Below are 26,049 nucleotides of genomic sequence, written 5' to 3' on the forward strand. Positions count from 1 at the left end.
GTATGTGGCCTATGGGCTGTGGGTTGTACAAGCTTGGGCTAGATGGAAAGATGAATTCAAAGGTTGGGTAAATACAAAGTAAGCACCCATCTTGGAAAGTATATTTTTGCCCAAAGGGGTGTGAATCTTTTCTTTTGGAGGGAGGAGGTGCCATTTGCCCCCATTACCTGACTGGATTTGGAGGAGAGCTGCTCAGAGGAGATTAGCACAGAGTAGGCAAGTCTTGAACCCAAAAGGAAATTTATAATTTTACTTGCTGTCTCCAGAGTTGCCCTTGGCTTTGTTCTGTTGATGACGATGTCTGATTCGGAAGCCAGCCAGAGTGGAGAGCCCTTTCAGCTCAAGGACATCAAAGGTTGGAATCTTGTCCCAGGGGCCCTTCAGCCCTCAGTGTAGTCCCATTCCAGTGGCTGAGCTTGTGGCAGAGGGAACAAGCCATGAGGGGCTTTTTTCCCATTTATCCCATTGGGGAAGTTTGCCTTCTGGTGCCTTGTCTCCCCACACCAATGGCAGTTACCTGGGAGGGTATTCTGAGGACAACTTGGAGGGGACTGGAGAGCTTGTAAATCAGCCAATAGCTGAGCCTGCCCCTTGTCCCTGTTTTTTTTTTCTTTTTCTTAGACCTGTCCTCCTTATTCTGCAGTCAGTTATGAAAGACTGAGGAGGTTAATTTGAGGATTTCCTGCATAGGGGCACTGGGTTCTAAGGCTGACTTTCATAATTTTCTCTCAGTTCATTTTTAGGCCAAACAGTATTACAAAGGAAAATGAGTTTTTTGTTTGTTTGTTTGTTTTTTGTTTTTTTTTTTAGGTTTGGGGGAATCAAACTTTTCCAGTTTTGGGGGATGCATCTGAGGGACGTGTCCTGTGGTATGATGATGCGATTACCCATCTGCAAAGACAAAACAGAGAAGAACAAAAAAGGAAAAAAAGGAAAAAGAAGGTGTATCCTTTTACTTTCCTTCTATCCTGAATAGGGCAACCCCCATTAACCCTTAGGGTTCTGGAATGAACTGGTCTCAGTGGTCCTGTCTCATCACAATTACCCACTTGAGAACAGAGGAGACAATGGAGTGAACAGTGGGCCCCCTGTTCATCCTTGGGGTTCTGAAATGAACCAGTCTTACTGTGTACCCCTAAGCTTGCCTGCATCTGTGTTCTAATGGTAATCTGTTAGCCTGGGACCAACCTTCATCTTTGTCCTATGGGTCTCTTGTACCTGCAGCCTTAGGCTGTCCTATAGCCTTATCTCTATGACCTTATAGTGACTCTCATTTTGAGCATTCTAGCAACAAAATGATAACCTCTTTTCTCAGATTCCTATTTCCCATATTCTTTTTTTAGCTAACTGCTTCAAGGGGGCTGGACTTCCCTCCCTTCTAATATGACCTTGGAGGTCTTGATGCATATTGAGAAGGGCATGGAAGTAATTAAAGAAATGGAGGCTACTGGAGAAAGTGGGAGGAAGTGAGAAGAATACTCGTGGAAAGCCTTCATATGTTTGTAAAAACAGCAGCCCTTGAATTCCTGAGGGCAACATTTATTTGCCCTCTTGACATAAAGTAGTAACCACCAGAGGACTTGGGACTTGGAGTAAGAAATCACAAATGGCAAAGAAAGAATTTCCCCTCCTTCCAAAAGGGTGCAAAGTCAAAACAAGCAAGTACGTGGGATCCTTAAAAGACCACAGAATGAGGTCCTGTGCAGACAAACTGCTTCAAGAGCCACTGGAAAACTTGGCCCTGGGGCATAACAGGAATGAAAAGCATGTGTTAAGTCATAAGGAGCTGGCAGACCTGGGGTTCCAGTTAGTGTCTGTCCTGGCAATGCGCCAGCAGACAGGAGAACAGTTTGAGGTCATCCAAGCTGGTAGGGTAAAATCAAGTATAAATCTCAGGGGATATCCTCAAGGGAGCCCATGTCTTTGTGGCCATGCAGATGCAGCAAGAGCTGTGGGTGCACAAATAACAGGGATTGTGTGTTTAAGAAGTCAGATGGCATGTGAAGTGAAAGTAAAGAGGCAGACTTGCCCCCAGGGTGTACAGTCCAGTGGGTGCATGAGGCCATTTCAGAATACACATGGAGAAAACAGAAAAGGCAGTGTGGGTTCTTGGGAAGAGGTGATTTTAGTTGAAAAAGCAGAGAAGACCCCAGACATTGCATGGTTTTAGGCTTTAGCCCTACCACTCTTGTGCACGTCCTGTCCTGGAGGACCATTAGTGTCTCCTACTCAATGTGGACCCCAAGGTCCTTCCCACCCCCATGAGCCACCCATCAGGTGAGCTGAGAGATCAACTAGGAGGAGCAGAGCCACTTGTGGCTGAGAGGAATCATTCTGGGGGTTTGTTAGTAAGCAGGAGAGCAAAAGGGAAAAAGGAAACCACGTACGGGGATTGAATGCTTCAAGCCAAAGAAGGAAAGGCATAGAGGTGTCTTACCACCAGGAAATGATATGAGTCATGTGGCACCAAAGTATGTTAGCAGCAGAGCATATCTGAGTCACGGCAACAACTTATGTTACTGGCAGTGAATCTATATGGGTCTGCAGCAACCTCATTTCTTGCCTCCTCAGAGGAAAGAATTCGACTGAGGGGCATAAGGCAGAGGGAGAGACTGAGGCAAGTCTTAGAGCAGGAGTGAAAGTTTATTACAAAGCTTTAGAGCAGGAATGAAAGGAAGTAAAGTACACTTGGAAGAGGGCCAACCATCGACTTGAGAGATCAAGCACATGGTTTGACTTGAGTTTTATATGTTGGCATATCTCTGGGATCTTGCAGTCCTTCTCTCCTGATTCTTCCCTTGGGGTGGGCTCTCTGCATACACAGTGGACTGCTAGCACTTGGGAGAGGCCACATGTGCAGCATGTTTGCTGGAGTTGTAGGCACGCTCATTTGAGGTGTTTTTCCCTTACCAGTCCAGTGTTCCTAGAGGAAAGTTGTCTGCCATTTTGCCTCTTAGGGTGCATTCTTGAGCCTACTTGCCTAATCCTGAGATCTTATTGGGAAGCTGCTAATTACTAGTTTTGGGTGTTTCTGTCTATTGGGAGGCTGCTTTCGCTGGTGCTGGCTGTGACCAATTATTTTTTAGAGAGACAATGCAACAACTGCCTGACCATCACCTGATTATTGCCTGACATTCCTGGTGGTGGGGGCTGGAGAGTGGCCCTCTCCTGCCCTGCTCGTGTATGACTAGCTACCTACTGTAACAGAATCATTATGGAGGTGTTCAAGGAGGGAATGGCCTTTAAAAAGAGGGTTAGGTTCAGAGAGGAGGAAAAAGTTGGGCAAGGTGAACCTAGGAAGCTGCCAGTACCAGCAAGTTGGGATTTAGGTCCTCAAGGTGTAATGGGATTATTTCTGAAAACAAGGAGAGTTATGACTTTGTGAAACTCTTCAATCTTTAGTCAGTTAGTCCGATTTATATCTGAGATAGCAGAGGTCCTTTTTCATCTGAGTTTTATTCCTGTAAAAGGGAGAGGAAGAGGAGAGAAATAAAGAAGCATTTCTAGCATGGCCACCTTACTGTAGGCTCTGTGTCTAGGAAATTTTCAAGGATCCACAAAATTTCTTTTGGTTCTCAAACATTATTTTCTCCAGATCATAAGGGCAATAGCAAAATAAAAACCACTGATTTGAGTGTAATTGGAATATATCAACTTCATTAGTTGATTAAATTTGTTCCTAAACATTATTGCATTTAAAAATAAATTATAGATTAGTTATCATTACCTGAAACAAATTCCTGATCCTGCAAGATGAAAAGTGATAAGTAATTATGTTAAAACAAATTAATGGTAGCCAAGTAATTTTCAGTGAATTAGTGATAGCCACATTTTAAAAAGATTTTGTTTTTGTTTATTAAAAACTATCACACAGTTTTATTTATGAGGCATGAGAATCTTCAGCTGTTTGAGCATGCCAGGGGTGTAATCCACGTGGGTAGAAAGCTAGCCAGGCGGGAGCAAAGACAGAAGGGATTCCATTTTCCCGGCCTTTTTTTGGCCTTAGTTTGTTGCCAAGTAAATCAGAAACCTAAGAAAAACAGATTAAGTGGTTTCCTTGTGAGTTTTAACCACAGATCTGTGCTGCTGTCAAGAGCTGTAAGAAGGCTTTGCTTGCTCAAATCTCAAAAGGAAGACATTTTACTTTCCTCAAACAGAAATAGTCCCAGGGCTAAAATATTCACTTCCTTTGGTCATTCCTGGACCCATGGCCCCGGGGACGGGAGGACAGCAGGGTCAGGGAGAGAATATTTTATTTTATTTATTTTATTATTATTATTATTATTATTATACTTTAGGTTTTATGGTACAACAGGGAGAGAATATTAATTCCCTATTTCCTTTTCAAAATTTGGAGCAGAAGGGATATGTGCAGGAGGGAAATGCAAGATAACTACAGATTGAATTCTAAAGAAAGTAAGTCCTTGTGCTGCTCACCAACCTCCCTCTCCTGCACTCACTCCCCTCCGTGCCCTGCCCTGATCCTTGAGAAAGTAAATATTAATTTGAACAGAGAAAGTATCTTTCTGGCTGGCCAAAGGGTTTTTTGAAGGACACGCTGCAACTGTAAAGTGTCTTAACGACCTCTTTCTTTGAGTGACTATAGACTTTTTACTCACTGAGAAATCTTGTTCTCTAAAAGCAAGGACTATCAAAAATTTCAGTGTTTAAAATTCTATTGTAAGAGGCCAGGTATGGTGACTCACATCTATAATCCCAGCACTTTGGGAGGCCAAGGTGGGAGGATGGCTTGAGGCAAGAAGTCTGAGACCAGTCTGTTGAATAAAGCAAAACCCTATCTCTAAAAAAAGTATATCATAAAAATGAATATCCCACTCTTGCCCGAGTCACTTTGACACAGAAGCAGCCTCATTATATAACCCAGGTGCAGAACTTTAGATAGGGGTTGCTGGAAACATTTCACATCTAAACTGTGCTTTCTATGAAACAAGACCTTGGGACCATTTTGTAATCCAGACCTGGAGTTGATCTCTTTTCACAGAGCCCTGCTTTGCTTGGAGCCTATCAAGAAATCGTTTCATCTCCATATCCTATAATAATTCTCTTTTCCTTTGATCAGATGACCCATGAGTTCCCTGGTATGCAGTCTTCCTCATGGCAATAGGACAAAAGACCTGACTTTGTTGGACCTCAAGTTTATTCCTGGTGCCTCAGGCTGATTAGGAGACCTTTTGGCTTCAGCCTCTCCCTGTGGGGTTTTCTGTCCCTCACCCCTCAGAGGACTTGTGTAGGATGCCAGCTGGCCCTGAGGCCTGTGCCACATTGATGCAAAGATGAGAGTCAAGATCTGCCATGATAAGTCAAGGGAATGTGTAAAATGGCATGTTGGAACTCAGCTGCAGCTGGTCCTGCTGTCCTGCTGAGTGTACCCCCCACCCAGCCACCAGAGGGCCCCAAATGGACTGCTTTGGAGTTTCTCCAGCAATCATTGAAATTTGGCTCTTGTCTTACAGTCAGTCCTTGGTTAGGCTCACAAAGTTTCTGCCAATTACCTGGACTGCTTCAAAACCTCTAGCTTACAACTGATGGTAGGAAAACAACACCCAGAAAACCACAGACCATGCCTTAGTGATCAGAATATAGATGTGATTTGATTGCCTCATACTAAGACTCAGCTAGGGGTACTTTTTGAATAATAAAACTTATTAAGAATCCCCCTCGATTAATGAGGTCTTTCTCATCTTATGATTAAGTAAGCTTGGAAGCCTTAGTGATCAGAATATAGATGTGATTTGATTGCCTCATACTAAGACTCAGCTAGGGGTACTTTTTGAATAATAAAACTTATTAAGAATCCCCCTCGATTAATGAGGTCTTTCTCATCTTATGATTAAGTAAGCTTGGAAAACACTGATTTACACAAGTGATCCACCCTCAGTAAAGCAAAATAAAATGTAGTCAGTGTAATTACCTCCTGCTTTAAAGGATGCAGCTAAGAATCCTTTTGTGAAGTAAGTTTCTCCAAACAAGAGTGAAAAAGAATAAGCACCTCTTATTTACTAAGTTAGCATTTTCATGCCCTGGATTTTTGAGGGCCACTGTTCTTGCAGTTTGCTTTCTATACCAGTTTCTATACCTTTACTATCTATACCTCCCTATCTTTCATTCATTCCCTCCTTCTACCCAGATATATACATGTACCACACAACCTGAATATTTCAGAGCAATCTTGATTCCAAGCATTCATTCACTGTTCTCATAAAAATGCTTGTATTTGTCAGTCCTAAGAACAGTTATCATACATAATGTATCTGTCAGCAATGAAAACACATCCCCAGTATATGCCTAAGCTAACTACTAATATTTTGTACCTGGAACATTATCTGGCTAACCAAAGACATTGGGGACAAAGCAATTTGTCTGAAGGACAGGCTCCCCCACCACCCCCACCATCAATCCCCTGCACCATACTCTGTCCCCCATGCACTCCTTCACTCCCTGGGTGGCTGCAGTGATATTCTCTGTCTTGGTGACGTCCAGGGTCACCGTCTCCAGCCTGTCTGAAGTCTGGCCCCTCAGCTGCTCTGCCTCCTTCTCCATCAGTCACATAGCCAGCACCCTCAAGCTTTGTGTATCCTGCTGTCTGGCCAGCAGCTTCCCGAAGCCCGAGTCACAGCCCATGATGAAGCAGTTGTCTCAAGGGAGGCTCACCACCTGCCTCTTCCACTACCAGTGTGGAAGGTAGTGCAGGCCTACGAGGGCTATCAGGGAGAGTCCCATGGCAGGGGTCTCTCCTTCACCTTGGGAAAGAAAGAAAATCTTCTAAACCTTAAAAAGTATGTTCTCTGACCACAGTGGAATTAAATTAGAAATAAATAACAGAAAAGTATCCAAAAAATCTCCTAGTAGTTGGAAAATTACAAAATATTTGGCTAAATGATACATGCATGGATTAAAAAAGAAATACAAAGAAAAATTAGAAAATATTTCAACTGAATGAAAATGAAAATGTGGTACATTAAAGTTTGTAGAGTGGGGCTAAGCCGTGCTTAGAGAGAAATTTATAACACTAAATGCCTATATTAGAAAAGAAGAAAGGTTTCTTTTTTAACATTTATTTTAAGATTGGGGTACACGTGCAGGATTGTTACATAGGTAAACGTGTATCATGGGGTTTGTTGTGTGGATTATTTCATCACCCAGGTATTAAGCCTAGTACCCATTAGTTATTTTTCTTGATACTCTCCCTATCCCCACCCTCCACCCTCTGATAGACCCCAGTGTCCATTGTTCCCATCTATATATCCATGTGTTCTCATCATTTAGCTCCCACTTATAAATGAGAACATGTAGTATTTGGTTTCCTGTTCCTGCATTAGTCTGCTAAGGATAATGACCTCCAATTCCATCCATGTCCCTGCAAAGGACGTGATCTCATTCTTTTGAATGGCTACATAGTATTCCATTGTGTTTATGTTCCACATTCTTTATCCACTCTATCATTGATGGGCATTTAGGTTGATTCCATGTCTTTGCTATTGTGAATAGTGCTGGAATGAACATATGCATGTATGTGTCTTTATGATAGAGTAACTTATATTCCTTTGGGTATATACCCGGTAATGGGATTTCTGGGTTGAATGGTAGTTCTGTCTTTAGGTCTTTAAGGAATTGCCCCACTGTTTTCTGTAATAGTTGAACTAATTTATACTCCAAACAGTGTATAAGTGTTTCTTTTTCTCTACAACCTTCCCAGCATCTGTTATTTTTTGACTTTTTAATACTAGCCATTCAGACTGGTGTGAAATGGTATCTCATTGTGGTTTTGATTTCCATTTCTCTAATGATCAGTGATGCTGAGCTTTTTTTTCATATGCTTTTTGGCCACATGTTATGTCTTCTTTTGAAAAGTGTCTTTTCATGTCCTTTGTCCACTTTTTAATGTTTTTTTTTTCCCTTGTAAATTGGTTTAAGTTTCTTATAGGTGCCAGATATTAGATCTTTGCCAGATGCATAGTTTGCAAAACTTTTCTCCCATTCTGTAGGTTGTCTGTTTACTCTGTTGATAGTTTCTTTTTTTCTTGTACTTTTTCTTTTCTTTTCTTTCTTTTTTTTTTTTTTTTTTTTTTTGAGACAGAGTCTCATGCTGTCACCCAGGCTGGAGTGCAGTGGCACAATTTCAGATCACTGCAACCTCTGCCTCCTGGGTTGAAGCAATTCTCATGCCTCAGCCTCCCAAGTAGCTGGGACTACAGGCAGGCACCAGCATCCCCAGCTAATTTTTTTTTTTTTTTTTTTTTTGAGATGGAGTCTTGCTCTGTTGCCCAGGCTGGTGTGCAGTGGCACTATCTCCACTCACTGCAACCTCCACCTCCCAGGTTCAAGCAATTCTCCTGCTTCAGCCTCCCAAGTAGCTGGGATTACAGTCATGTGCCAACACACCTGGCTAATTTTTTATATTTTTGGTAGAGACGGGGTTTCGCCATGTTGGCCAGGCTGGTCTCAAACTCCTGACCTCAGGGGATCTGCCCACCTTGGCCTTCCAAAGTGTTGGGATTACAGGTGTGAGCCACCACGCTTGGCCCAATTTACTTTTAATTTATATATGTTTTTATATAAAAAGTGGGTTTCTTGTAGACAGACTACGGGTTGGGTCCTGTTTTTTGATTTCCTCAGACAAACTCTGTTAATTAATTGGTCTGTTTAGACTATTGACATTCAAAGTGATAATTGACGTAATTGAATTAGTATCTATCATCTTTTTTGCTGTTTTCTCTTTGTTGCTCTTGTTCTTTGTTCCTATTTTTGTCTTCTATTGTTTTTTCTGTCTTTCATGGTTTTAATTAAGCATTTTATGTGACTCTATTTTTTTTCTCCTTTTTAAGCGTATCAGTTGTACTTCTTTTTAAACTTTTTTTTGTTTTGAGATGGTGTCTTGCTCTGTCACCCAGGCTGGAGTGCAGTAGCACGATCTCAGCTCACTGCAAGCTCTGCCTCCTGGGTTCATGCCATTCTCCTGCCTCAACTTCCCTAGTAGCTGGGACTACAGGTGCCTGCCACCATACCTGGCTAATTTTTTGTATTTTTAGTAGAGACAGGGTTTTCGCTATGTTGGCCGGGATGGTCTCAATCTCTTGACCTCGTGATCCACCTGCCTCAGCCTCCCAAAGTGTTGGGATTACAGGCATGAGCCACCATGCCCGGTCTTAAAATTTTTTAGTTTAGTGTTTGCCCTAGAGTTTGCAATGTATATTTACAATTAATCCAAGTCCACTTTCAAATAACACTATACCACTTCATGGGTAGTGTAACAAAATAACAAAATAATAACAAAATAATTCTAATTCCTCTCTCCTGTCCTCTCTGAATCATTGCTGTCATTCATTTCACTTATACATATATGTTCTGTATATATGTATATATATGTGTATATTTATGTAGACACACATACATGCACACCCCCCCACACACACAATCATCCCTCAGTAACCACAGGAGATGGTTTCCAGGACCCCTGGCCAATACCAAAATCTGCAGATGCTCAAATCTTTTATACAAAATGGCATAGTTTTTGCATATAGCCTATGTACATCCTCCTGTATTTTATCCTCCTGTAAATTATTATACTGTACTGTTTTAAAATCTGTGTTATTTTTATTGCTGCATTGTTATTTTTAATTTTTTTGAAAAACAATTTTTTCAGTCAAGGTCTTGCTCTGTCATCCAGGCTGGAGTGCAGTGTCATGATCATGGCTTACTTTAGTCTCAGACTCCTGAGCTTAAAGGATCCTCCCACCTCAGCTTTTCAAGTAGCTGGGACTACAGGGGTGCACCACCACACCTAGCTAACTTTTTATTTTGTAGAGACTGGGACTTGCTGTGTTGCTCAGGGTGGTCTTGAACTCCTAGCCTCAAGTGATCCTCCCACACTGGCCTCCCAAAGTGCTTGAGATTACAGGTATGAGCCACTGTGCCTGGCCTTCTTTTTTGTGTGTGAGTATTTTTGATCCACAGTTGGTTGAATCCACTAATGGGGAAACCACAGGTATGGGAGTATAATGTATGTGTGTGTATGTGTGTATGTAAAATCAAATACATTGTTGCTATTATTATTTTGAACAAACTGTTACATCAGTTAAGAATAAAATTATTTATTTTACTTTCACTTATCCCTTTTCTGATGCTCTTCTCTTCTTTATGTATTTTCAATTTTATTTTATTTTATTTTATTTTTTGCTTTTTCCATGTAAGCCTTCCTGCATGACACTTCTTTATGTAGGTCTGAGTTCTGAACCAGAAGTTCTTTGTCTTCTATACTGATCTTATTTTTCTATGAAGACTGAATTCCTTATTTATATACATGTGGTTGAAAACGTCTACCCTATCTGAAGAATCAGTATCATGAAAATGGCCATACTGCCCAAGATAATTTATAGATTCAATGCTATCCCCATCAAGCTACCACTGACTTTCTTTACAGAATTGGAAAAAACTACTTTAAATTTCATATGGAACCAAAAAGGAGCCTGCATAGCCAAGATAATCCTAAGCAAAAAGAACAAAGCTGGAGGCATCATGCTACCTGACTTCAAACTACACTACAAGGCTACAGTAACCAAAACAGCATGGTATTGGTACCAAAACAGAGATATAGACCAATGGAACAGAACAAAGGCCTCAGAAGTAACACCACACATCTACAACCATCTGATCTTTGACAAACCTGACAAAAACAAGCAATGGGGAAAGGATTCGCTATTTAATAATTAGTGCTGGGAAAACTCGCTAGCCATATGTAGAAAGCTGAAACTGGATCCCTCCCTTACACCTTACACAAAAATTAACTCAAGGTGGATTAAAGCCTTAAATGTAAGACCTAAAACCATAAAAACCCTAGAAGAAAACCTAGTCAATACCATTCAGGACATAGGCATGGGCAAGGACTTCATGGCTAAAACACTAAAAGCAATGGCAACAAAAACCAAAATAGATAAATGGGATCTAATTAAACTAAAGAACATCTGCATAGCAAAAGAAACAGAGAGAACAGGCAACCTACAGAATGGGAGAAAATTTTTGCAATCTATCCATCTGACAAAGGGCTAATATCCAGAATCACAAAGAACTTAAACAAATTTGCAAGAAAAAAACAACCCCATCAAAAAGTGGGCAAAGGATATGAACAGACACTTCTCAAAAGAAGATGTTTATGCAGCCAACAGACATATGAAGAAAAGCTCCTCATCACTGGTCATTAGAGAAATGCAAATCAAAACCACAATGAGATAGCATCTCATGCCAGTTAGAATGGCGATCATTAAAAAGTAAGGAAACAACAGATGCTGAAGAGAATGTGGAGAAATAGGAATGCTTTTACACTGTTGGTGGGAGTGTAAGTTGGTTCAATCATTGTGGAAGGCAGTGTGATGATTCCTCAAGGATCTAGAACTAGAAATACCATTTGACCCAGCAATCTAATTCCTGGGTATACACCCAAAGGATGATAAATCATGCTACTATAAAGACACATGCACATGTATGTTTATTGTGGCACTATTCACAATAGCAAAGACTTGGAACCAACCCAAATGTCCATCAATAATAGACTGGATAAAGAAATTGTGGCACATATACACCATGGAATACTATGCAGCCATAAAAAAGGATGAGTTCATGTCCTTTGCAGGGGCATGGATGAAGCTGGAAACCATCATTCCCAGCAAAATATCACAAGGACAGAAAACCAAACACTGCATGTTCTCACTCATAAGTGGGAATTGAACAATGAGAACACATGGATACAAGGAGGGGAACATCACACACTGGGGCCTGTTGGGGGGTGGGGGGCTGGGGGAGGGATACCATTAGGAGATATACCTAATGTAAATGATGAGTTAATGGGTGCAGCAAACCAACATGGCATATGTATACCTATGTAACAAATCTGCATGTTATGCACATGTACCCTAGAACTTAAAGTATTATAATAACAATAATAATCATAAAGAAAATGTGTACCCTATCCCTACTTGATCTCCTAGTTCAAGAACTCAGCAGAGAATTAACAAGAGGCTCTGAGTCCCAATTCCAATTTCCAGATACTACAATAGGCTAACCGGGATCAATTCTACCTCTATCTGATAAACTGTGGTCAAAGGGATGGGAACATATGGCCCACTATCCACTCAGCAGACACAATGTGAGCACATCAAAGTAGGAGGGGCAAAATCTATCGAGAGGGGGTTATATGACACAAATATCTGGCACTTGGCATTTTTTTTTCATAGAATAATATAAATCATGCATATTCTGGACTAATATCAAGTTGTTCTAAAATATGTTTATTTTTCTCTGATTATAAAAGCTAACTCATTGTAGAAATTGTGAAGACTATAGATAATGTATTTGTCCATTTTCACACTGCTGTAAAGATAATACCTGAGACTGGGTAATTTATAAAGGAAAGAGGTTTAATTGACTCACAGTTCCACATGGCTAGGGAGGCCTCAGGAAACTTACAATCATGGTGGAATGCGAAGGGGGAAGCAAGCATAGGCAGCAGGAGAGAAAAGTGAGTGAGTGAGGAAATGCCATACTTTTAAAACCATCAGATCTTGTGAGAATTCCCTCATTATCATGAGAACAGCATGGGGGAAACTGCCCCTATGATCAAATCACCTCCCTTCCTCAACACTTGGGCATTACAGAACCCTCCTTTGACATATGGGGATTACAATTGGAGATGAAGATTTGGGTGGGGACACAGAGCCAAACCATATCAGATAAGTATAAAAAACAAAATAAAAGTTAAAGGAAATCCTGCAACCTAGTAATAACTATTGTTAAGATCGATTGCATATCCTAGGTTTTCTTTTTTTTTTTTTTTTAAACATTTATTTTAAGTTCAGGGCTACATGTGCACATTTATCATATAGGTAAACTTGTGTCATGGGGGTTTGTTGTATAGATTATTTTATCCCCCAGATATTAAACCTTGTACTCATTAGTTATTTTTCCTGATCCTCTCCCTTCTCCCACCATCCACCCTCTCACAGGCCCTAATGTCTGTTGTTCCCCTCTATGTGTCCATGCGTTTTCATCATTTAGCTCCCACTTATAAGTGAGAACATGTGGTATTTGGCTTTCTGTTCCTGCATTAGTTTGCTAAGGATAATGGCCTCCAGTTCCATTTACGTTCCTACAAAGGACATGATCTCACTCTTTTTTTATAGCTGCATAGTATTCCATGGTGTGTATGTATCACATTTTCTTTATCCAGTCTACCATTGATGGGCATTTAGGTTGATTCCATGTATTTGCTATTATGAATAGTGCTGCAATGAACATGCATGTGCATGTGTCTTTATGATGGCATAACTTATATTCCTTTGGATATACACCCAGTAATGGGATTGCTGGGTTGAATGGTAGTTCCGTTTTCAGCTCTTTGAGGAATCACCACACTGCTTTCCACAATGGTTGTACTAATTTACACTCCTACCAACAGTGGATAAGTGTTCCTTTTTTCTTTGCAACCTTGCCAGCACCTGTTGTGTTTTGACTTTTTCTTTTTTTTATTTTCTTTTCTTTTAAAATTTTACATAATAAATGGAGATGGGGGTCTCACTATGTTGACCAGGCTGGTCTTGAACTCTTGGTCTGAAGCGATCCTCCCATCTCAGCTTCCCAAAGTGCTAGGATTACAGGCGTGAACCACCATGCCTGGCCATTTTTTGACGTTTTAATACTGGCCATTCTGACTGCTGTGAGATGGTATCGTATCTCATTGGGGTTTTGATTGCATTTCTCTAATGATCAGTGATGTTGAGGTTTTTTTTCATATGATTTTTGGCCGTATATATGTCTTTTTTTGAAAAGTGTCTGTTTATGTCCTTTGCCCAGTTTTCAATTTTTTTTCTTGTAAATTTGTTTAAGGTCATTAAAGATGCTGGATATTAGACCTTTTTTTTTTTTTTTTTTTTTTTTTTTTTTTTTTTCTTTTTTTTTTGATGAAGTCTCACTCTTTCACCCAGGCTGGAGTGCAGTGGGATGATCTCGGCTCACTGCAACCTCTGCCTCCTCGGTTTAAGCGATTCTTCTGCCTCAGTCTCCCGAGTAGCTGGGACTACAGGCATGTGCCACCATGCCTAGCTAATTTTTGTATTTTTTAGTAGAGATGGGGTTTCACCATGTTGGCCAGGATGGTCTCAATCTCTTGACCTTGTGATCTGCCTGCCTCAGCTTCTCAAAGTGCTGGGATTACAGGCGTGAGCTGCCGCACCCAGCCTATAGTTTTAAGTTTTACACTTAAATCTTTAATCTGTCTTGAGTTGATTTTTATATATGGCATAAGGAAAGGGTCCAGTTTCAATTCTGCATATGGCTAGCCAGTTATCCCAGCACCATTTATTGATTAGGGAATCCTTCCTCCATTGCTTGTTTTTGTCAGGTTTGTCGAAGATCAGATAGTTGTAGGTATGTGACATTACTTCTGGGCTCTATACTCTGTTCCATTGGTCTATATGTCTGTTTTTGTACCAATATCATGCTGTTTTGGTTACTGTCGCCCTGTAATATAGTTTGAAGTTGGATAATATGATGCCTCCAGTTTCATGTTTTTTTGTTTGTTTTTGTTTTTGTTTTTTTTTGCTTAGGATTGCCTTGGTTATTTGGTTTCTTTTTGGGTTCCATGTGAATTTCAAAATAGTTTTTTCGAGTTCTGTAAAGAATGTCATCTGTAGTTTAATATGAATAACATTGAATCTCTAAATTGCTTTGGCCAGTATGGCCATTTATTGAAATTGATTTATCTTATTTAAGAGCATGGAGTGTTTCTCTATTTGTTTGTGTCATCTCTGATTTTCTCAGCAGTGTTTTGTAGTTCTCCTTGCAGAGATTTTTCACTTCCCTGGTTAGCTTATTTCTGGGTATTTTATTTTATTCTTTTTGTGGCAATTGTGAATGGGATTGTGTTCCTGATTTGGCTCTTGGCTTAGCTGTTGTTGGTTTATAGGAATGGTCACGATTTTTTATTTATATATATGTTTTTTGAGACAGGGTCTCACTCTGTCACCCAGGCTGGAGTGCAGTGGGGCAATCTCAGCTCACTGCAACCTCCGCCTCCTGGGTTCAAATGATTCTCATGCCTAAGCCTCCCAAGTAGCTGGGATCACAGGTGTGAGCCAGCACACCCAGCTAATTTTTGTATTTTCAGTAGAGATGGGGTTTCACCATGTTGGCCAGGCTGGTCTTGAACTCCTGACCTCAGGTGACCTGCCTGCCTCCACCTCCCAAAGTGCTGGGATTACAGGGATGAGCCACCGCAGCTGGCCAGTAGTGATTTTTATATGTTGAATTTGTTTCTTGAGACTTTGCTGAAGTTGCTTATTGGCTGAAGGAGCTTTTGGGTTGAGACTATGGAGTTTTCTAGCTATAGAATTATGTCATCTGCAAACAGGGATAGTTTGATTTCTTCTCTTCCTATTTGGATGCACTTTATTTCTCTCTCTTGCCTGATTGCTCTGGCCTGGACTGCTAATACTGTGTTGAGCAGGAGTGATGACAGAGGACATCCTTGTCTTGTGTCAGTGTTCAAGGGGAATGCTTCCAGCTTTTCCCCATTCAGTATGAAGTTGGCTGTGGGTTTATCATAGATGACTCTTATTATTTTTAGATATGCTCCTTCAATACCTTGTTTATTGAGAGCTTTTAACATGAAGGGTGTTGAATTTTATCGAAAGCCTTTTCTGCATCTATTGCAATAATCATGTGGCTTTTGTCTTTAGTTCTGTTTATGTAATGAATCACATTTATTGATTTGCATATGTTGAACCAACCTTACATCCCAGGAACAAAGACTACTTGATTGTGGTAGATTAGCTTTTTGATGTGCTGCTTGATTTAGTTTGCCAGTATCTTGTTGAGGATTTTTGCATTGATGTTCATCAAGGATATTGGCCTCAAGTTTTTTTGTTTTTTTTTTGTCATGTATCTGCCAGGTTTTGATATCAGGATGATGCTGGAATTGGTTAGGGAGGAGTTCCTCCTCCTCAGCTTCTTGGAATAGTTTCAGTAGGAATGGTACCAGCTCTTCTGTGTACATCTGATAGAATTCAGTTGTGAATCCATCTGGTCCTGAGCTTTTTTTTTTTGGTTGGTAGGCTATTTATTACTGATTCAAATTCAGAGCTCATTATTGTTCTGTTCAGGGATTCAATTTCTTCCAGGCTTAGTTTTGGGAGGGTGTATGTGTCCAGGAATTTATCAGTTTCTTCTAGATTTTCTAGTTTGTGTGCACACAGGTGTTTATTATATTATCTGATGGTTATTTTTATTTCTGTGAGGCCAGCAGTAATATCCCCTTTGTTGTTTCTAATTGTGTTTACTTAGATCTTCTTTCTTTTCTTTCTTAATAGCCTAGCTAGTGTTCTATTTTATTAATTTTTTTCAAAAAATCAGGTCCTGGATTTGTTGATCTTTTGGATGTTTTTTTGGTCTCAATCTCCTTCAGTTCAGATCTGATTTTGGTTATTTCTTGTCTTCTGCTAGCTTTGAAGTTGGTTTGCTCTTGGTTCTTTAGTTCTTTTAGTTGTGATGTTAGGTGTTAAATTGAGATCTTTCTAAGTTTTTGATGTGGGCATTTAGTGCTATAAATTTCCTTCCTAACACTGCCTTAGCTGTGTCCCAAAGATTCTGGTATATTGTATTTTTGTTCTTATTAATTTCAGAGAATTTCTTTATTTCTTCCTTAATTTTATTAAACAAAAGTCATTCAGGAGCAGTTTATTAAATTTCCAAGTAATTGTATGATTTTGAGTGAATTTCTTAGTCTTGATTTCTAATTTGATTGCTCTGTGGTCCAAGAGAGTGGTTGTTATGATTTCAGTTTTTTTTTTTTTTGCATTTGCTGAGGAATGTTGGTATCTGATTATGTGGTTGATTTTAGAATATGGGCCATGTGGTGATGAGATGAATGCATATCCTATTGTTTTTAGGTGGAGAGTTCTGTAGATGTCTATCAGGTCCATTTGATCCACTGCTGAGTTCAGGTCCTGGATATCTTTGTTAACTTTCTGCCTCAATGATCTGTCTAATACTGTCAGTTTAGTGTTGAAGTCTCCCACTATTATTGTGTGGGAGTTTTAGTCTCTTTAAAGGGCTCTAATAACTTGCTGTATGAATCTGGGTGCTTTAAAAAGATTATTCCCTTCCTTTCTATGGCTGAGTAATATTCCATTGTATGGATATACCACATTTTGTCCATTCATCTGTTGATGGACATTTAGGTTATTTCCACTTTTTGGCTATTATGACTAATATTATGAATATTCATATACAAGTTTTTTTTTATGTAAGTGGACATATATTTTAATTTATATACAAGTGAATATGTTTTAATTTCTTTTGGGTATATACTTAGGAATGGGATTACTGGGTCATATACAACTCTATATTTAAGTTTTTAGAGGAACTGCCCAACTCTTCTCCAAAGTGGCTGAAACATTTTACAGTCCCATGAGCAATGTATGAGGGTCCCAATTTCTTTACATTTTTACCAACATTTGTTATTTTCTGTCGTCTTCATATTAGCCATCCTACTGGATGTGAAGTGATATGTCATAGTTGATTTGATTGGCATTTCTCTAATGACTAATGATGTTGAGCATTTTTTCATGTGATTATTGGTCATTTTTAGATCTTCTTTGGAGAAATGTCTATTCAAATCCTTTGCTCATTTTTAAATTGAGCTATTTGTCTTGTTATTATTGAGTTGTAAAAAGTATATATTCTGGATGTTAGATCCCTGTGAGAGATATGACTTGCAATATTCTTCTTCATTCTGTGAGTTGTTTCATTTTCTTGCTAGTGTCCTTTGAAGCACAAGATTTGTTATCTTAGTGAAGTCCAATTTATCTATTTTTTTCTCTGATGGCTTGTACCAGAGTCATACCTAAGAAACTACTGTCTAATCCAAAGTCACAAAGATCTACATCTACTTTTTCTTCTAAGGATTTTATGGTTATAGCTCTTATATTTAGGACTTTCATTTTTTTGGGTTAATATTTTATATGTGGTGTGATATAGGGAGTGCAATTTCATTTTTTTTATTTACACATGGATATACGATTGTCTTAACACAATTTGGAAAAAAATTCTTCCCCTATTGAATTGTCTTGGCACTCTGTTGAATCATCTTTTAATTTCTTTAAAATGCTTTTTGGTAATAAAGAGGTTTTTAATTTTTATTCAAGTCTATAAATCATTACCTTTGTTTCATTTAGGTTTTTGTGTAATGCTTGAAAAGGCTTTCTATGTTGTGGGAAGTCAGGGACCCCAAATGAAGGGACCAGCTGGAGCCATGGCAGAATAACATAAATTATGAAGATTTCATTTTAATATGGACATTTATCAGTTCCCAAATAATACCTTTATAACTTCTTATGCCTGTCTTTAATCTCTTAATCCTGTTATCTTCATAAGCTGAGGATGTACGTCACCTCAGGACCACTGTGATAATTGCGCTAACTGTACAGATTGATTGTAAAACATATGTGTTTAAACAATATGAAATCAGTGCACCTTGAAAAAGAACAGAATAACAGCGATTTTTAGGGAACAAGGGAAGACAACCATGAGGTCTGACTGCTTATTGGGTCAGGAAAAAAAGAGTCACATTTTTCTTCTTTGGTTTTTTTTTTGTTTGTTTGAGATGGAGTCTCGCTCTGTCACCCAGGCTGGAGTGCAGTGGTGCGATCTTGGCTCACTGCAAGCTATGCCTCCTGGGTTCATGCCATTCTCCTGCCTCAGCCTCCCCAGTAGCTGGGACTACAGGTGACTGCCACCACGTCCGGCTAATTTTTTGTATATTTAGTAGAGATGGGATTTCACCATGTTGACCAGGATGGTCTCGATCTGTTGACCTCGTGATCCACCTGCCTTGGCCTCCCAAAGTGCTGGGATTACAGGCGTGAGCCACCGTGCCTGGCTGCATATTTTTCTTCTTGCAGAGAGCCTATAAATGGACGTGCAAATAGGAGAGATATCGCTAAATTCTTTTCCTAGCAAGGAATATTAATATTAATACCCTGGGAAAGGAATGCATTCCTGGGGGGAGGTCTATAAATGGCTGCTCTGGGAATGTCTGTCTTATGCAGTTGAGATAAGGACTGAGATATGCCCTGGTCTCCTGCAGTACTCTCAGGCTTACTAGGGTGGGGAAAACTCCACCCTGGTAAATTTGTGGTCAGATGGGTTCTCTGCTCTCAAACCCTGTTTTCTGTTGTTTAGGATGTTTATCAAGACAATACATGCACCACTGAACGTATCAAGACAATATATGCACCACTGAACATGAACAATACATGCACCTTATCAGTAGTTCTACTTTTGCCCTTTGCTTTGTGATCGTTGTTGGACCCTTATCAGTAGTTCTTCTTTTGCCTTTTGTCCTGTTTCCTCAGAAGCATGTGATCTTTGTTAGACCCTTATTAGTAGTTCTGTTTTTTGCCCTTTGAAGCATTGATCTTTGTACCTACTCCCTGTTCTTACACACCCTCCCCTTTTGAAACCCTTAATAAAAACTTGCTGGTTTTGAGGCTCAGGCGGGCATCTTGGTCCTACCAATATGTGATGTCATCCCTGGCAGCCCAGCTGTAAAATTCCTCTCTTTGTACTCTTTCTCTTTATTTCTCAGCTGGCTGACACTTATGGAAAATAGAAAGAACCTACATTGAAATATTGGGAGTGGGTTCCCCCAATATTTCTGTACTCCAAGGATAATAAAACTATTCTCCTATATGTTCTTTTAATACTCATATGAATGTAAAACAATTCTAATTATAATCTACAAATAAGTTATATTTGTTCATGATGTGAGACAGGGATCTAATTTGTTTTGCTTCCAATTGTATAGCCAATTCTATCAACAGCATTTATTGAAAAGCCAGTATTTTCCTTACTGATTTAAAAGACCAGTTTTTATAACACACCTATCCCATATAGTATATATTTGGTTGTATTTTGGTGCTCTCTATTCGGTTTTCCAGAGAAATGTGGAAATTTCAGTGCCAGCACAGCACAGTTTTAGTACCTATAGCTTTATAGTTTTGATATATGACAAGGCAAGCTCCTCTTATTCTTTTTCAGAATTTATTATTCTTGCCTTGTAGTTCTTTGTAAGTTCTCTGTGTGAACTTACAAAGAACCATTTTGTGTAAAAGGCTTCTTCTCCACTTGTATTATTTCCTTACTATAAATTCCAAGGAGTAAAATTATAAATTCAAAGGGTAAAATAGTTAAGGCTTTTGGAGACTGTTGCCAAATGATCTTCTTAAGGAATTACATTAATTGACACCTCTACAGTTTTCCTATCCTTTATCCCATAATGAAGTATTTTCATTTCTCTCTCTCTCTCTGTCTAGATATATATATATATTCCCCATTTCTCTGGAAAACAGAGTATATATATATATATATATATATACACACAGAGAGAGAGAGAGAGAGAGAGAGAGAGAGAGAGAGAGAGAGACTGAGTCTTGCTCTGTTGCCCAGGCTTGAGTACTGTAGTGCAATCTCAGCTCACTGCAACCTCCACCCCCCATGTTCAAGTGATTACCTTGCCTCAGCCTCCCAAAGTAGCTGGGATTACAGGCACATACCACCATGCCCAGCTAATTTTTGTATTTTTAGTAGAGATGGAGTTTCACCATGTTCACTAGGCTGGTCTCAAACTCCTGACCTCAAATGATCCACCCTCCTCAGCCTCCCAAAGTGCCGGGATTACAGGCATGAGCTACTGCACTCGGCCCTATTTCAATATACTTTTGAGAGACAGGATCTCACTCTGTCACCCAGACTGGAGTGCAGTGGCACAATCATGGCTCACTGTAGCCTAGACCTCTTGGGCTCCAGCAATTCTCTTGCCTCAAGCTCCTGAGTAGCCTGGACTATAGGTGCACACCATCATGCCCAGCTAATTAAAAAAATTTTTTTTTGTAGAGATAGGGTCTTTCTATGCTGCCCAGGCTTGTCTCAAACTCGTGGCCTCAAACAATCCTCTTGCTTTGGTCTCCCAAAGTGTTGAGATGACAGGTGTGAGTGACTGCACCTTACCTCTTAAAGATCTTGAATATTAACTTGATTGGACTCATTGAGGTGACACAGAACTTTCATCCCCTAATCAGAAAGGCCAAAGGAAGAGTAATCAATGTTTCTAGCCCAGATGGGAGAATATCTGTGTTTGATGGTAGCTACTGCATTTCTAAGTATGGTGTAGAAGCTCTTTGTGACAACCTGAGGCAAGAGCCTCACTGCTGAGGAAGACTTGACCATTGCTGAAGGAGTGTACTCCTGAGTGATAGGCCTGGGTTTCATTCTTACTGATGTCATCTGAAATGAGGGCCTTTGGAAGTGGAATGTCCAAATCTTGCAAATGCATAAGATAATTCATTAGGGAATGCAAAGGAGATATTAGGACTTAGATTTATTCTTATTGCTGTTCCTTTAAAATGTCTACCTGTTTCAAAACTGATGTAATGTTACTATAAGACACATATGCATATGAATATATATTTTATATATACAAAATATATAAAATATACCCCACATGGGAATGATGGGAATGGGTCTGTTACTAAAGAATTAATTGCTTATTAAGTACCTTAAGTCACTAAACCTGACTCATGGTTCCTATGTGGAAAGAGTGAACATCAGAGAGTTAATTTAAGGGCAATTCTGTGTCAAGTGCTCTATTTACTCCTTACAGAAACTCTCTGAGTTAGACAAAATTCTCCACAGCCAAATGAGCCAGAATCTGAACCCAGTTCTGTGGGTGAAAACATTCTGTAATGGCTATACAATAAATACAATAAATACAAATGCAGGGATATACCAGGTGCTCAGGGGCACCAATGACAGGGTGACTTACCTTCTCTTGGTGCAGAGAGAAGACTTCACAAAGGAACTGAGTTCTAGCCCATGCAGGTAGGTAAGAAGAGAAAAGGCATTCTGGGTGAAAGGAAGAGACAAGGATAGGAATGAACTTGGATATTCAAGGAACTAAAGGTCTCTAAGCATGGCTGTTGCAGAGGGTGGGTCAGTGAGAGAGATATGAGACTGGGCTGGCAAGTGGCAGCACTAACACCTCTCTCCTCTTGAAGCTCTTCAGATCTGGTAAGGAAGCAGTCTGTATTTCTTGTCCCTTTGAGTTTGTACTTGGACATTGTCCCCAGATGCCTGGGTATACTCTTTCATGTCCTTCCCTGACTTATATGCCTTTCTTAAAATATTTTGCCTTGGACATTCTTTGTAAAGAAGGGATAGGATTGATTAAGTCACAGTGTCATCACCTGATGGGCTCTTCCTGCCCACTGCACAGACAAAACCAGTTCACTGAGACTGTGGTGGTATTACAGTAAAGAAAGAGTTTAACTGACATGAGGCTGGCCATGTAGAACTGGAATTATCTCTCAAATCAGTCTTCTGAAAGGCTCAGAGGTTAGGGATTTTTAAGGAGAGTTTGGTGGGCAGGAAACTAGGGAATAGGTGTCACTGATTGTCTAGGGATATAATGATGGGGGTGTGGAAAATGGTCCTCATGCACTGAGTCTGCCTCTGGGGGTGGGCCCACAGGACCAGTTGAGTCATGAGCCATGAGTCCAGGTGGTGTCAGTCAGTTGCCTGAATCAAAAAATCTGAAATACATCTAAAAAGACAAATCTTAGGTTTTGCTGTAATGATATTATCTATAGGAGCAATTGGGGAAATAAAAAATCTTGTGACTTGAGCAGTAAGGAATTACAGAAACTACACATATCTTCTACAGTTGATTTTCTTTTCTTTTCTTCTTTTTTTTTTTTGTGACCGAGTCTCACACTGTGGCCCAGGCTGGAGTGCAGTGGCATGATCTCAGCTCACTTCAACCTCTGTCCTGGGTTCAAGAGATTTTCATGCCTCGGCTTCCTGAGTAGCTGGGACTATAGGTGTGAGCCACCACACCCGGCTAATTTTTGTATTTTTAGTAGAGATGAGATTTTACCATGTTGGCCAGGCTGGTCTCAAACCCTGACCTCAGGTGATCTGCCCTTTTTAGCCTCCCAAACTACTGGGATTACAAGCATGAGCCACACCTGGCCTGATTTTTTTTAACATAAAATATATTCTGTTTTCATATTCTGCAGCATGCCCCTTTTATTCAAGATAGTTTATCAATCTACACATATTAATACATGTAGATCTTGTCCTTTTTAGCCGCTGTATAATATTCTATTAAATTTACACCTTTTTTAGATTAATGAACCCTTGTTTTCCATTTTTCATTACTAAGAACCATGCTACAATGAACATCCTCCTAAATGCCTCATTGTAAATATATACAAGTGATTCTCTAGTATATACCTAGAAATCAAATTTCTGGTCACATTAAAAATATGTATTTATTTATTTTAAAATATTAATTTAAAATTTTTAATTAAAAGTACATACATATGGTAAAAAAAGACTTCAATAAAAGAGGTGATATGTAAGTCCTGGCAGGGCACAGTGACTCATGCCTGTAATCCCAGAACTTTGGGAGGTCAAGGTTGGTGAATGCTTGAGCTCAGGAGTTTTGAGATCAGCCTGGTGGACATGGCAAAATCACATCTCTACAAACAAATAAAAAAATTAGCCAGGCAAGGTGATGCACACCTATAGTCCCAGCTACCCAGGAGGCAGAGGTGGTAGGATTTCTTGAGCCCAGGAAGTTGAGGCTATAGTGAGCCATGTTCATGCCACTACACTCCAGGCTGGGCAACAAAGTGAGACTCTGTCTCAAAAAATGAAAAAATGTAAGTCTTTCCCTCTCCCTCAGGACTGTCTCCCAGTTTTCCTGTTCTCTTCCCTAGAGGAAAGCAATATTGCTAGTTTCTTGGGTATTTTTCTAGAGCTATTCAGTGTCCCATTTTAACATAAATATTGCTTTATGATACATTCTATTATGTACTTTGCTTTTTTATATTGAAGCAGTCTCAAATATGCAGAAAAGTTGCAAATACAGTGTAAAAAACCTTTTTTTTTTTGAATTGAGACCAAGTTGCTAACATGATGCCCTATCACATTTGAATACTTTAGTTGTATTTCCTATTAACAAGGACATTCTCCTACAGAGCCACAATATAGCCATCAACATCAGGAAATGGACATTGTTACATTTCTATCATTTAATCTTAGACCCTACTTATGTTTCACCAATTGACCAGATATTGTTCTTTGTAGTCAAAGATTCAGTTCTGAACCATATGTGGCAGTTAGTTGTCAGTCTCTTAGCCTCTTTCAATCTGCAACAATTCTTCATTCAGTCTTTCCTTGCCTTTCATGCCTGTGATGGTTAATACTGAGTGTCAACTTCATTGGATTGAAGAATGCAAAGTATTGATCCTGGGTGTGTCTGTGAGAGTGTTGCCAGTGGAAATTGGAGTCAGTGGGCTGGGAAAGGCAGACCCACCTTTAATCTGGGTGGGCACCATCTAATCAGCTGCCAGGGTAGCTACAATATAAAGCAGGCAGAAAAACATAAAAAGATTAGACTGGCCTAGCTTCCTAGCCTAGCCTATATCTTTCTCCCATGCTGGATGCTTCCTGTCCTCAAACATCAGACTACAAGTTCTTCAGTTTTGGGACTCGAACTGGCTCTCCTTTCTCCTCAGCTTGCAGATGGCCTATCGTGGGACTTTGTGATCATGTGAGTTAATACTTAGTAAACTCCCCTTTACATATATATATCCATCCTATTAGTTCTGTCCCTCTAGAGAACCCTAATACAATGACTTAAACACTTTTTAAAAAATTAGTACAAATTCATGGGGTTACAGGCATAGATTGCATATTGGTCAAGGCAAGGCTTTTAAGGTATCTATCACCCAAATAATATGCATTGTACCCATTAACTTTCTTTCTCATAATCTGCCCTCTCCCTTCCAATTCTCCATTATCTGTTATTCTACTCACTATGTCCACGTGTACACGTTTTTTAGCACCCATGTATGACTGAGAACATGAGGTTTTTGACTTTCGGTGCCTGGCTTGTTTCAGTTAAGATAATGGCCTCCATTTCCATCCATGTTGCTGCAAAATACATGATTTTATTCTTTATGGCTAAATAGTGTATTTTATGTATATCTATATAATTTTCTTTATCCATACATCTATTGATGGACATTTAGATTGATTTCATATCTTTGCTATTGTGAACAGTGCTATGATGATCATACAAGTACAGACATCTTTTTGATATATTGATTTACTTCCCTTGGATAGATACTCAGTAGTGGAATTGCTGGATTGAATGGTAATTCTATTTTTAGGTTTTTGAGAAATCTCCATACTATTTTCCATAGAGATTGTACTAATAAACATTTCTACCAAGAGTGTATGAGTTCCCTTTTCTCTATGTCTTGTAAACTCTTTGTTTTTTGTTTTTTTTAATAATAGCTGGGATAAGATGACATTTCAGTGTGGTTTTACTTTGCATTTCTGAGCATTTTTTCATATATCTGTTGCTCATATATGTGTCTTCTTTTGAAAAATATCTATTCATATTCTTTGGCCACTTTTTTTATGAAGCAGGGTCTCACTCTGTCACCCAGGCTTTGAGTGCATTGGCATGATTTCAGCTCACTGGAACCTCTGCTTCCCAGGCTCAAGTGATCCTCCCACCTCAGCCTCTTGAGTAGCTGAGACCACAGGCATATGCCACCACATCTGGCTAATTTTTATTTATTTATTTATTTTGTGAAGAAGGGGTTTTACTGTGTTGCCCGTGCTGGTCTTGAACTCCTGGGCTCAAGCAACCTACCTGCCTTGGCCTCCCAAAGTGCTGGGATTACAGGCATGAGCCACCATGCTCAGTTTTTGCCTGCTTTTTAATGGGGTTATTTGTTTTTGTTTTGGTTGAGTTGTTTGAGTTCCTTATATATTTTGGACATTAGTTTACTGTCAGATAAATATTTGCAAATATTTTCTCCCATTCTACAGTTTTTTGTTTTTTTTTTTTTTGAGATGGAGTCTTGCTCTGTCACCCAGACTGGAGTGCAGTGGCACAATCTTAGC

The 26,049-nt window shown here is 39.6% G+C and overlaps 1 pseudogene; it reads left to right on the forward strand.

Moving 5' to 3' along the window:
• Positions 1-297: 297 nt before the first annotated feature.
• Positions 298-26,049, forward strand: part of LOC129010722 (14-3-3 protein theta-like) — a 37,294-nt pseudogene continuing 11,542 nt past the window's right edge.

Source organism: Pongo pygmaeus, chromosome 10 (assembly GCF_028885625.2).
Source record: "Pongo pygmaeus isolate AG05252 chromosome 10, NHGRI_mPonPyg2-v2.0_pri, whole genome shotgun sequence".
Lineage (NCBI taxonomy): Eukaryota > Metazoa > Chordata > Mammalia > Primates > Hominidae > Pongo > Pongo pygmaeus.